This window comes from Pogoniulus pusillus, chromosome 11, assembly GCF_015220805.1.
Source record: "Pogoniulus pusillus isolate bPogPus1 chromosome 11, bPogPus1.pri, whole genome shotgun sequence".
Lineage (NCBI taxonomy): Eukaryota > Metazoa > Chordata > Aves > Piciformes > Lybiidae > Pogoniulus > Pogoniulus pusillus.
Genome location: NC_087274.1, coordinates 25,833,688 through 25,846,444, shown reverse-complemented (window position 1 = coordinate 25,846,444; position 12,757 = coordinate 25,833,688). Strand labels below are relative to the sequence as shown.

Below are 12,757 nucleotides of genomic sequence, written 5' to 3'. Positions count from 1 at the left end.
GAAAGAGAGTCAGCAGCATCTGCTACTGAACTGATAGAACACTTCAAGCTCTGAAGCCCCTCACTGGCACAGCTCATTGTGTGTATTTGAATGGGGCATGTGAACCAAGCTGAGCCCTCTAAGATGCAAGCAGCAAGAAGATGTCTGGTTACTATTCCAAGCAGAAATGGCAAAGGGCTGGGCACCAAAAGGCTGCTTTCAATGTGAAAGCTGCACCTCACTTTTCAGTTCTATTATGTTCTTTTTTAATCTCACCTCTCCCCCATCACCCTCCTTCCCTCTCCACCTCTTATTTCCCCCATCTTCCTCCTTTGCTTCCCAACTCTTACCTATCCTGCCCATCTTCCTCTTCCCCATCTTCCTCCTTTTCTCACCACCACCTTCCTTTTTCCCATCCTCCCCTTCTCATCTCCATCTCCCCCCTTTCAGCACCACCTCTCCTATCCCACTCCACACCATATTTTCACTTTTTATCCCTCAAACTCACAGCACCTGGGTTCTGTTGGAGTCTCCTCATATCCCAGGTGTGACCACTTTGCCCTCCCTGCCCACTCTCCTTTTATTCCTCCTTTTCTCTCTAACTCCTTTCTCTCCATCTTCCTCTCTCCCACATCTTCCTCCTTTCCTCTCCACCTCCTTCCTTTCCCCCCATCTTCCTCCTTTCCTCTCCATCTCCTTCCTTTCCCTCCATCTTCCTCTTTTCATCTCCCTTCTTTCAGCACCACCTCCCCTTTCTCACCCCACACCTTTTCCCCTATTTGCCCCCAAACCCAGAGCACCTGGGAGCTGTTGGAGTCTCCTCCCACCCCAGGTGTGACCACTTTGCCCTCCCTGCTCTCTCCCCTTCATAAGCAGCACCAGGAAGGGCAGAAGCCCTAAGCTTGCCCAAATGGGCAGAGGGATCCTCCTCATCCTCCTCGTGTCACCCCCAGGTGAGTGTCTGTGGTGTGCACTGGGTGACTGGGAATGGGATCTAAAGGCCGGGGGGCCTGGTGGCCCCCCGGTTAGCTAGGCTAGAGACCTGCTGATTGCTGTGACATCACCCATGGGTGCTGGTTGAGCCTCTTTGCTTTGAACCCAGGTTTGAGTGGAAGAAAGATGAAGAAGCAAAGAAGAGGAGATGCTGCTGGAGGAAGAACTAGATCTCCTCCTTCCCACCACCGTGCCTAGCTGGTCCTGCACAAATGAAGCCCAGGATGTGCATCTTGAGTCCCATTTGTCTTGTCTGTGCTCGGGCATCACTGGAAGCAGAACTTGTGAAACAAGTGAGAGAATAACAGTTCTCACTGGCAGGGAACAAGCTGTTCTTGGAGAGCACGGTGGGGGCTGACAGCCTCATCAACAGACAGAGCCTGCTACTCGTGCTGCCCCCTTCCTACTGCACGCAGCCCAGACCCACTGCAGCACCTGGCTCCAGCGCAGCCAAGAGGGAAGTGTCTTCGTGTGCCTCATCATACAATGGATTTGAGTTGGAAGGGACCTTCAAGGTCATCTAGTTCCAATCCCCCTTGCCATGGCAGGGACACCTTCCACTGGACCAGATTGCTGATGGCCTCATCCAAGCTGGTCCCAGTTCCAGGGATGAGGTGTCCACAGCCTCCCTTGGCAACCCATTCCAGTGTCTCACCATCCTCACAGTAAAGGATTTCTTCCTAATGTCCAATCTAAATCTACTCTGCTCTCATTTCAGTGGTTTGTGGTGTCCTATCACCACAGGCCCTTATAAACACTCCTTCTCCAGATCTCCTCTAGTCCTCTTCACATGCTGGAAGACTTCTCTGTGGTCTCTCTGGACCCTTCTCTTTTCTGGGTTGAGCAACCCAGTGAGGGTGCATCCAGAGTACTGGGTCTGGTTCTGGGCACCCCAGTTAAAGAGAGATAAGAGCTGGATGTTAGGAGGAAGTTCTGCACAGAGAGAGTCATTTGCCATTGGAATGGGCTGCCCAGGGAGGTGGTGGAGTCACCATCCCTGGAGGTGTTCAAGCAAAGCCTGGGTGAGGCACTTAGTGCTATGGTCTAGTTAATTGGCTAGGGCTGGGTGCTAGGTTGGACTGGATGAGCCTAGAGATCTCTTCCAACCTGGTGGATTCTATGATAATGAACTAGAGAGAATCCTACGGATACTACAAAGATGCTGAGGGAGGTGGAGCATTGCTCTGAGAGGAAAAAGCTGAGAAAATGGGGCTGGTTAACCTGGAGAAGAGCAGCCTGAGAGGGGATCTGATCGCTGCTCAGCAAGAGCTAAAGGATGGGGCCAGATTCTTCTCAGTGGTGGTTAGCGACAGGACAAGGGGCAATGGGCACAAACCCAGGAGGTTCCATCTGAACAGGAGGAGAAACTTCATTGATGCAAGGGTGCTGGAGCCCTGGAACAGGATGCCCAGAGAGGTTGAGGAATTTCCTTCTCTGGAGAGCTTCCAAACCCACCTAGACACTATGATCCTGGGTAAGTTGCTGTGGGTGACACTGCCTTAGCTGGGGGTGTGTGGTAGGACTGGATGATCCCCAGAGGTCCCTTCCAATTCTCATCCTGCTGAGATTCTGTGCTATGTGATTTTCTGGAAGCCCATCTCTGAGCAGACCCAAGGCTGCACAGGAGCAGATCCCATTGCAAGACTGAGGTCGTGGAGCGTGCGAGTGTGTGTGCTTGCACAAGGGCCTGTGTCTTTAGGGAGATGTTTCCCTTCCATCCAAGGCCAGGAGACTGAAATCCAAGGAAGCCTCAACTTCTTTCCCATTGACGCCACAACAACATTTGAGGTTTTGAAAAGGAGTGGAAAAAATGTGTGGCTGTAGTAAAGGGAACTGTAACAGGACTCAGCTTTGGAAGGACACGCTCCTCAGTTGTGGGCTCTGCAAGAGCTTCTTCCTTCTCCTCCTCCTGCTCCAGGTTTGTGAGCTGTGCCCCAGGGAACGCTGGTTATTGCACATGAGGGGAAAACACAGGCCTGGGTGGAAGGAGACACATCCAGGAAAGACAGAGGTACACTGCTCTGCTCTCTTCCCAGGTCCTACTGCCCTCCTTAGCTTGGGGCTGAGGGGAGACCACCTCCCTCCTCCTCAACTAAAGGAGGTTGGAGTCAGGAGTCAGTCTCTTCTCTCTAGTAACAAGTGATAGGATAAGAGGAAACAACCTCAAGCTGCAGCAGGGTGAGATTGAGTTTGGAGATTAGGAAAAATGTCTTCACTGCAAGAGTGGTCAGGCACTGGAACAGGCTGCCCAGGGAGATGGAGTCACCAATCCTGCAGGTATTCCAGAAACTTGTGGACATGGAACTTCAGGACATGGTTTAATGGCCTGGGTGATGCTGGCTTGATGTTTGTCCTTGGTGATCTTGGAGATTTTTGCCAATCTTAATCATAGAATGGCTTGAGTTGGAAGGGACCTTCAAGTTCATCCAGTTCCAACCCCCTGCCATGGCCAGGAGCACCTTCCAGTAGACCAGCTTGCTCAAAGCTTCATCCAGCCTGGCTTTGAACACCTTCAGGGAGGGGCTAATTTTTGGTAGGGGTAAGTCACCCCTTAGGCAGAGGCATTCCAAGGGCTTGACTGCATTTCACTGTACTGAGCTTGGCTGAACTTGTGGTTGGGGGGAAAAAAAGAAGAGAGGCAGTGTGGTTATTGAAAATTACACACTGTGCTTACAGTTTGAAGGGAAACAGAAGTCATGTGTTGTAAATAGAAATGTTCTTCTGGCATTTGAAAAGCACAAGTCCATCTGAGGTGCTTGGTTTGGGGTCTGCTTGGCACTTCCCTGAGAGGAGGCTGGAGCCAGGTGGAGGATGATCTCTTCTCCCTGGTATCAGGTGATAGGATGAGAGGAAATGGCCTCAAGTTGCACCAAGGGAGTTAGGTTGGAGATCAGGAAAAATGTCTTTGGTGCAAGAACTCCAGAGCAGACAGCCCATGGAGGTGGAGTCACCATGCCTGGAAGTGTTCATGAAACCTGTGGACATGGCACTTGGGGGCATGGTTTAATGGCTGTGTAAGTGTTGGGTTAAGAGTTGGACTCGATGATCTTACAGGGCTTTTCCAACCAAAACAGTTCCACAATTGCATCCTAACTGTACTGTTTCACTGCTCATTTAGGAAGAATTTACCCAGTGGGGAAATGAAAATCAGTACTTTCCAAGGGCTGGCAGCTCTGGGTTAAACTCTGTTCTCGTGGCAGGGTCTATGCAATAGTGGCAATATTTGCTTCCCTGATGGTACAACTAGAGATAGACCACTCTTTTTTTAAGGAATGACAATTATTAGCAGTCAGAAGAAAATGCCAACACAAATGTTGGGATCTGCTAATATTTGAGATCTTAATTCTGAACTGTAGCCTTTTTCCTGAGGACACATGCCAAACGTTACAGGCTTGAGGCAGAAATTGCTTGTTGAGGCTGCTTGCTTAGGAGGTCAGGCTCAATGATCAAAAGGATGGGTTTGACCTTAGGACTTTTGGCTTAGGGATTGCCATTTGGGAGATGATTTTTACAGAGCTGAGTCTTGACCATAGGAACTTCCTTTACAGAGCTGTGTCATTTGGATGGTGTTCAGTGCAGATTTTGCTTTCAGAAGATTACACTTTTCTACACATATCTGAGCCCTGAATATTGCCTCACTCTTCATCCAAGAGAGATAATCAGGTTGTCAGAAATGAAAGATTCTTCTTCTTATTACTATTTATGCTATATCTTCAAAAGAGGAAAGCTTCATTTTTGAGGAGGCTGAATTGGCTGCTGCTGGCTTGAGTAACTGAGGACATCAGAAATAAACCCTTGTCTTTCTGGGGACTGAACCAAGAAAAGGTCCTGATAGCTTGGTGAGACAGAAGACACAGAGCTTTGTGGATGTAGAAGGGATGGTGGAGGGTTTAATTGTGCTGGTGTCACTGGCATGCCCTAAAAAGTGCAAAGCTGAATCTGCCTCTGAGCGGAATCACAGAACCCTAAACTGGTTTGGGTTGGAAGGAACCTTCATGATCATCTACTTCCAACCCCCTGCCATGGGCAGGGATCACCTACTGGAGCAGCTTGCTCAAGGCTACATCCAACCTGCTTTTGAGCACTGCCAGGCTTGGAGCCTCTACAGCATCTCTGAACAACCTGTTAAAGTGCCTCACTGCCCTCACTGGCAAGAATGCCTTCCTCAGGCCTCCTCTTAACCCAGCTTCTTCCAGTTGTTCACCCCTCATTCTGCCACACCCTTCCTGCACCTCTAGTGGGTTTTTTGAAGTCAAATGTCTTTGCTTCCAAAAGTGACCATGAGGCAGAGACTTTGAGCATGTCATAACCCTCTTTTGCCCAGCTTTATGCAGCTCCTGGCTCTCCAAGGCTGTAATTGGTGTGTCAGCTTGCTCAGGGAATGTGCTTATGGTCTGTGGATAGTTCTGCAGCTGGGCATTAATAACAACTTCTGCTGGTGCTGCCAGGGCTAGAAACAATGGGGGGAAAAACCTCAAGGCAAACTCTTGAAACTTGGCTGCAGTTTTGCAAGCACAAGTAGTTTTGGAAACTTCAGATAAGCTTCCAAAGGTTTGCATCCAGCTCCAACCAAAACCTATACTCTGAAATTATGAGGCTTGTGCATCGCTAACAGATATTCCTGTATTTACTTCCACTGGGAAATGTTAAACATCAGATGGATTTTGGCATGTTCCAGTTGGTTTTCTGTGCTGGCTGGGACTGTTGCAGCCTCTCTGCTTTTGCAGCTATGTAGATGTCAATAAAGATGGAGAAAGATGAATTTTTGCATGGTCCATTTGCTGGTTTGGTTTTTTTTTTTGCTGCCTGGGATGGTTGTAGCTTCTCTGCTTTGCAGCTACTTGGACACCATGTAAGATGAGTAAAGCTGGTCAGGTAGATGCTAATTTATGCTGGTCATGTTGGATGGCTCAGGGCACTTCAGCACAAATGCTTAGCCAGTGACCTTTCACACTCTCCTTCTAGATCAAAGTATTTTATCCATGCACATCCAAGAAAATCACAGAGACAGGATTCCCAATCAGTATTCTTTTAGTCATCCACAAAGTGCCAAACCCTGATGGCTTTAATCTGCTCCTACTCACCACTGCAAAGATTGACAGAGCAGAGCATTGCCTTCAGCAGTTTGGGCCTGAAATTGATGTGTAGAGTGGCCACATTCTTGGTGGCTATGAAGATGGGACCACTGCTGTCAGACAGGTTCTCTGTAGCTCTCAGGATTCCCCCCAAAGGCAGATTTGATAAATCCCAAGCAAAAGTTAAATTTTGTAGAATCAGAGAATGTGTTGGGTTGGAAGGGACCTTCAAAATCATCTAGTTGCAGCCTCCTGCCAGGGGCAGGGACACCTCCTCCTAGAGCAGCTTGCTCAAGGCCTCATCCAACCTGCCTTCAAACACTGCCAAGCTTGGAGCCTCCACAGCTTCTCTGAGCAACATCTTCCATTGCCTCATCACCCTTTTGGGGAAGAATCTCTTCCTCAGCTCTCACCTAAATCTAGTATGAAGCCAGGCTCTTTTCAGTGGTGCCCAGTGACAGCACAGGGAGTAATGGGCATGAAGTGGAGGTGTTGAAGAAAAGCCTGGATGAGGCACTTGGTGCCATGGTCTAGTTGGCTGGATAGGGCTGGGTGCTAGGTTGGACTGAATGATCTTGGAGGTCTCTTCCAACCTGGTTGATTCTATGGAGCACAGGAGGTTCTGTGTAAACATAAGTGAAACATTCTTCACTTTCAGGATGGCAGAGCCCTGGAGCAGGCTGCCCAGAGAGGCTGTGGAGTCTCCTTCTCTAGACACATTCAAAACTCCTCCTGTGTGACCCCCTCCAAGTGATCCCTTCTAGCGGGGAGGTTGGACGAGATGATCTGCAGGGCTCCCTCCCAGCCCCCACCACACTGCTGTTGCCTCTCATCCTGCCACTCCATGCCTTTGTACAAATCCCCTCTCCAGCTCTCCTTTAACCCCCTCCACATACTGGAATGGTGTTTCCCTGGCCCATTTTTTACTTTTCAGCTGAACACTTTCTGTCTCCTCGCAGGAATTTGTTGCACTGAGTCTTGCCTGCTTTGGGCAATTTAAACTGGGTGACCTGAGAGGGTTGAGCAGGTGTCCAGTGCTTGATAGGGTCTGATTAGATTATAGAACAATACAATCATAGGGTCTGGATAATAGATGCTGCAAAAGTAAGCAGATTCAGCCAATTTCTCCCTGTGCTTATGCAAAGGGATCCATTTGTGACAATCTGTTAGGGTCTCTGAGCCCTATTCTCAGGCTGTAACAGGCAAACTCCCACAAAACTCACCCCCAATCTTCAGCTGTGTCAGGGAAAGGAGAATCAGGGCATCACACACACACATGAGAATAAAGAAGCATTTTCAGCAATTGCAGATTGGTCACAATTTCAATTTTCCTCCTCCTGATTCATTTCCATACATCTAAAAAGACAAACTTCTGTTCGCTCCTTATGGTTTGTGTTTGCTTCTGTTTGCTGCTATTTAAATGCACTTGAAATGATCAGGAGGGCTCCACTTCTTTCTGAGGAGGAGTTTTCTCTTCAAGCAACAGCTTCAGGCTGACCAAATCAGGTTGAGGGTAGGGAGGCTCTGCAAAGGGATTTGGCTAGGCTGGATCAATGGGCTAAGATAAATCGTGTGAGGTGCAGCAATGCCAGGTGCTGTGCCCTGCATGGGTTACAACTCCATGAGTGCTTCAGGCTGGGGGCAGTGTGGATGGAAAGCACCTGATGGGAAAGAACTTAGAGATGTTGGTTGATAGGAGCTGAGCACGAGCCAGTGTGTGCCAAGGTGGCCAAGAAGGCCAAGTTTAGCTCCTTCTGGAGAAGACAACTTGATGTCCCTGCTGTTTATAAACCAAAGCCAGTCCTGAGCACAACTATACTGCCTGTGAGGAGCAGATTCTGCTCAGATTCAGTCACACTGAGCATTTTAGAATCATAAGATCATTAAGAGTGGGAAATACCTCTAAGATCACCATCCCAACACCACCATGGCCATTAAATCATGTCCAGAGTGCCATGTCCACGGGGCTTTTGAACACTTCTGAGGATGGTGATTCCACCACCACCTCCCTGGGCAGCCTGTTCCAATGCCTGACCTCTCTTGCAGCAAAGACATTTTTCATCATCATTATTAATTATTTAAGATGTTGAGGTTCTCCCCAAAATAGAGTCCAGAAGCAAGGCAAGAAGCATCCAGTGACCACCAGAAAGCAGACACTTGGAAGCAAACAAATCCAAGGGACTTTTATTTTCATTTTGTCATTCTGTTTTCCCTCCTTTTTTTCTTTTATTAGCTTGAGTGGACTCCTCATTGCCTCCTGGTGCTGTTCTGTGCTCCCTCTGTCTGCTGATTTGTCTCTCTGCTGGCCTGAGCACTGGCTTTTGAACAGTTTGCCATTCCACATCTGCAGAGATGTTGCTCAATATTAACTTTCAGCAGCCTTGGACCATCCTGCCCTTTGTGTGCTCAGTGCCTTCTGCTGGCCTTGAACTGTGACTGCAAATAATGAAGCTGTGTTGGCTCAGGGTTTATTTCTGATAAATCTCAGCCACCCTCTCCCCACTCTTTCTTTATGCCCAGCACCTAAATGTCTCCTCAGAGCCTTTAGTCAAGTCACAGCCAAAGAAAAAGTCTTTTCACTATTAAAATTGTCCCAATCCTGTGTGTATTTCCATGAGAACAGTCACAAATACCACTGCAATGGGTAGGAAAATGGGTCTGCAGGGTCCAGTGCAGTGCTGGGCACATGGTTATGGTTCTTACTTTTGCCTTCTGCTTAATTTCTTCAAGCGTTGGCACAATTTTCACTTCAGACTCAGGACAGGTGTTCACTTCAAATCCAATCCTTACTGAATTCACCTCCTCTATAGCTCTTAGCCCTGAAAAAGGGCATTTTAGTATCAAGAGATTCATTGCTATGAGATCATAGAATCATAAAATGGTTTAGGTTGGAAGGGACTGTCAAGATGATGCAGTTCCAACCCCCCTGCCATGGGCAGGGACACCTCCCACTGGTCTAGGTGGCTCAAAGTCCCATCCAACATAGCCTTGAACACCTCCAGGGAGGAGGCATCCAAATCTCTCTAGATGATGGAGTTGTTTGAAGGAAGAGGCTGGGAGCCCTCATTCTCCCCAGAGGCAGCCAGGGAGGGCTATGCAGAGGCTGGTCTGGGGAGAGGAGACCAAGGGAAACACTCTGTGCTCACACCATCGTAAACACCGCTTGAGCTGGGGCCAGGCTGACCACCGGCAAGCACTGAGATGCAGCAGCAGGGCAGTTCAGCTCTTGGTGCCCTGTGTACTTGGGCTGCTGCTGCCTCAGCCTCTTGAGGCTGTTGTGAAGATATCCCTTGAACAGAAAACAAAAAAGATCCAACCACAACTGGTTCAGATCCCTGCTCTGTTTGACCCAAACCAGCATCTTCACCCTGGATCACTCCACATCAGGCAGGGAAAGGATCAAGTCTGACTCTCTATGTTCCTAATCACCCTTTAGCATCTGAGCCTCTCTTTGATAGTCCTTCCAGTCCTCCTAGTCCTTCCACTTGGGATTTGATCTCTCCCTGCAGAATGCTTCAGCTTTTTCTCCTTTCTGGGAGTGGAAGAGCAGGATTGTTCACCAGCTCTGGTTGCAGCTTCTGGCTGACCATGGGATGGATACTGAGACCCTTTCTGCATGTTCTCTGCCAGCCTTGTAAAGCTCAGGGTGTGAACCAAGGCTGTGCTATTTTGGGCTCATTTCATTGCCTGAAATAGTTACAGTCACCAAAGTTTCTTGGATTTCTTCCCTTCCTTTTACCCCCATGCAAAGACAGACTCCTGCCTTGAGACACAGAAGATTCTGAGTCCAGTACAGCACCACATGGCAGTGATTTATCTCAAGTGCTGGAGATGTGCTTTTTAAAGTAGGCTTCAAAATGACTCCCCCTAATAGAGATTAAATATTGATTGGGTGAGTGATAGCTCTGTCTGCAGGAGGAAACAGATGTGCAGCAGCCCCCCAGCATCAGTCACTCACGTTGCCTGAGAACCATAGAATCAAAGAACTGCTGAGGTTGGAAGAGACCTTGGAGATCATCAAGCCCATGTAGTGCAGCAGGTGAAACACAGGATGTTTGCTGGTCCTACTCTAAAGCCATCCTCAGCTTCTCACAGCTGCACAGAAATAAATGCACACAAAGAGTCACAGAAACATCCAGGTTGGCAAAGCCCCTCAGGATCACCAAGTCCAACCTAGAACCCTACTCTGCAAGATTCACCTTAAACCATAGCCCTAAGCACCACATCCAAACAACCCTTAAACACACCTGGGGTGGGTGACTCTGCCAGCTCCCTGAGCAGCTCATTCCAGTGCCTGACCACTCTCTTTGTGAAAAACCTTTTCCTGATGTCCAATCTAAACCTCCCCAACCTCAACTTGAGGCCATTCCCCCATGTTCTGTCTCCAGTTACCTGTGAGAAGAGCTCAGCAGCAGCCTCTCCACAATGTCCCTTCAGGTAGTTGTAGACAGCAATGAGGTTTCCTCTCAGCCTCCTCTTACTCAAACTAACCATCCCCAGTTCCCTCAGTCACTTCTCATGAGATTTATTCTCTAGGCCCTTCACCAGATGTTTGCCACTGAGCTGCCTGGGTCCTCAGCTCCTGCCAGCTCTACAATGCTCAGCACCGATCAACCCAGACCTCCCTTTCAGCTCAGCTCCTTGCAGCAGCACCACCACTCCAAGGGGCTGACTGTAAAGAGCCACTCTTCCTTGCTCACCAAGCAAATTGGTTGGGAAAACACAGCAATTTTCCCTCACCTTCCCACCCTGAGATAGCATCAAAGGAAAGTCAAAGGCTAGGGAAAGCGCAGGGACATGTGCCCCCCCCCCCCCCCCCCCCCCCCCCCGCTCTGGTTGACAGCAGCGTGCCCCAGGGTGTTTGGAGCAGGTGAACACTACACAGCAACTGGAGAAATGTCTGTAGTGACAGCATCTGTCTTTCTTCTCTGAGTTGTGAGGACATAAGAAGCTTTTTGCTCCTGTAGGACATCTCCTTTGACTACAGTTAGAGCCAAGTGAGCATCTGTCTGTTGGGAAAACTGCAGTACTTGTGGCAGAGCTTCACCAGCTGGCAAGGCTGTCTGCTGGTGGAGCAGGACTTGTGGACCTGCCAGGATTGAGCATTTACACTCTGAGTTCCTGCTTGCCCTGTCACTCTGTGCCTTTGTACAAAGGCCCTCTCCATCTCTCCTGGAGGCCTCCTTCAAACCTAGGGAAGCTGCTCTACGGTCTCCCCAAAATCTTCCAGCCAAATAAACCCAACTCTCCCAGCCTGTCTTCACAGCAGAGCTGCTCCAGCCCTCAGATGATCTTTGCAGCCTTCTCTGGACCTGCTCTAACAGTTCCATGCCCTCCTTATGCTGAGGACTCCAGAGCTGCTTCCAGCACTGCAGGTGAGGTCTCAGAAGAGCAGAGGGGCAGAACCCCCTCTCTGCCCGCCCCTGCTGCCCAGGCTGATGAGGATCAGCCCAGGACAGGGCTGGTTTCTGGGCTGTGAGTGCATGGTGCCAGCTCATGGTGAGCTTCTCGGCACTCAGCACCCTCAGGCTTTTTCCTCAGCACTGCTCTGTACATTCTGCACCCAAGCTGGTGTGTGATAAACACCTGCAACTGAACTTTGATCCAAACTCCAGCAGGAGAAAGGACCTCCCCTCTGCTCAGATGTCTAAAAACTGATGTTTTATTAGCTCATTAGCTCTGTCCTAGCTCATTAAGAGCTGCATTCATCTTCATTTTACCGAATCTATCTGTGGCATCATATCTGGGTTAGGAATCTGTCATCTGATCTGCCCATTTCCTTGCTTTTAATATTTCAGGACCATCATTAAAAATGAATACAGGCAGAAATTCCCATTTTGGATAATTATCAGCAACTACTAATTGCTCTTCAGCTGAAATATTGCGTGCCAGGTGAGACATTCATAACAGAGAAATTCCTTCAGCCTCCCTAAAACAGAGCACACTGAGCTCCAGAGATATGATCACCCTAAAGTGCCAGCCCAGTGGACTCAAAAACTTCTGCCCTGACAGTTCAGTGCCTGCTCACATCTGTGGATTTCACAGATTGCATTGGAGTGGAAGGGACTCTCAAAAGTCAGCTTGTCCAAACTCCCTGCAGTCAGCAAGGACATCTCCAACTAGAGCAGGCTGAGTTGTTGGACTGGATGATATTGGAGGTCTCTTCCAACCTGGTTGATTCTATGATTCTATGTTGAAATAAGAGCTGCTACAATCCAGCAATAAGCATTGCCAGCCCTGTGATGAGCACCTCTGCAGCCTACTGCAGAATGGGACTCCCCCTGTGCTGGGCAGAGACCAACAGCACCTGAGAGGGACCTACAAGAAAGCTGGGGAGGGACCTTTAACAAGGACTTGTAGTGACAGGACAAGGGGCAATGTTTTTGAGCTGGAAGAGAGGAGATTTAGATTGGAGATAAGGAAGAAATTCTTTACCAAGAGGCTAGTGAGACACTGGAACAGGTTACCCAGAGAGGTTGTGGATGTTTCCTCCCTGGAAGTGTTTTGGATTAGCTTGGATGGAGCCTTGAGCAAGGTGATCTAGCGGCAGGTGTCCCTGCCCATGGCAGGGAGTTGGAACTGGATGATCTTGAAGATCTCTTCCAACACAAACCATGCTAGGATTTTATGATCCTAGGATTCTGCTATTCTGTGAATCTCTGCTTCTCTGACTGAGGGCTTCCTCATCCTCCACAAGAAGAGATAGTTTC

At 48.9% G+C, this 12,757-nt stretch overlaps 1 long non-coding RNA gene across 1 annotated transcript; it reads left to right on the top strand.

Annotated features, from left to right (window-relative positions):
- The first annotated feature begins 868 nt into the window (after positions 1-868).
- On the top strand, positions 869-5,167 carry LOC135179776 (uncharacterized). Its single transcript, XR_010304125.1, has 3 exons — positions 869-932; positions 1,082-1,265; positions 4,521-5,167. It is a non-coding gene; the product is annotated as an uncharacterized LOC135179776 (long non-coding RNA).
- The last annotated feature ends 7,590 nt before the right edge of the window (positions 5,168-12,757 follow it).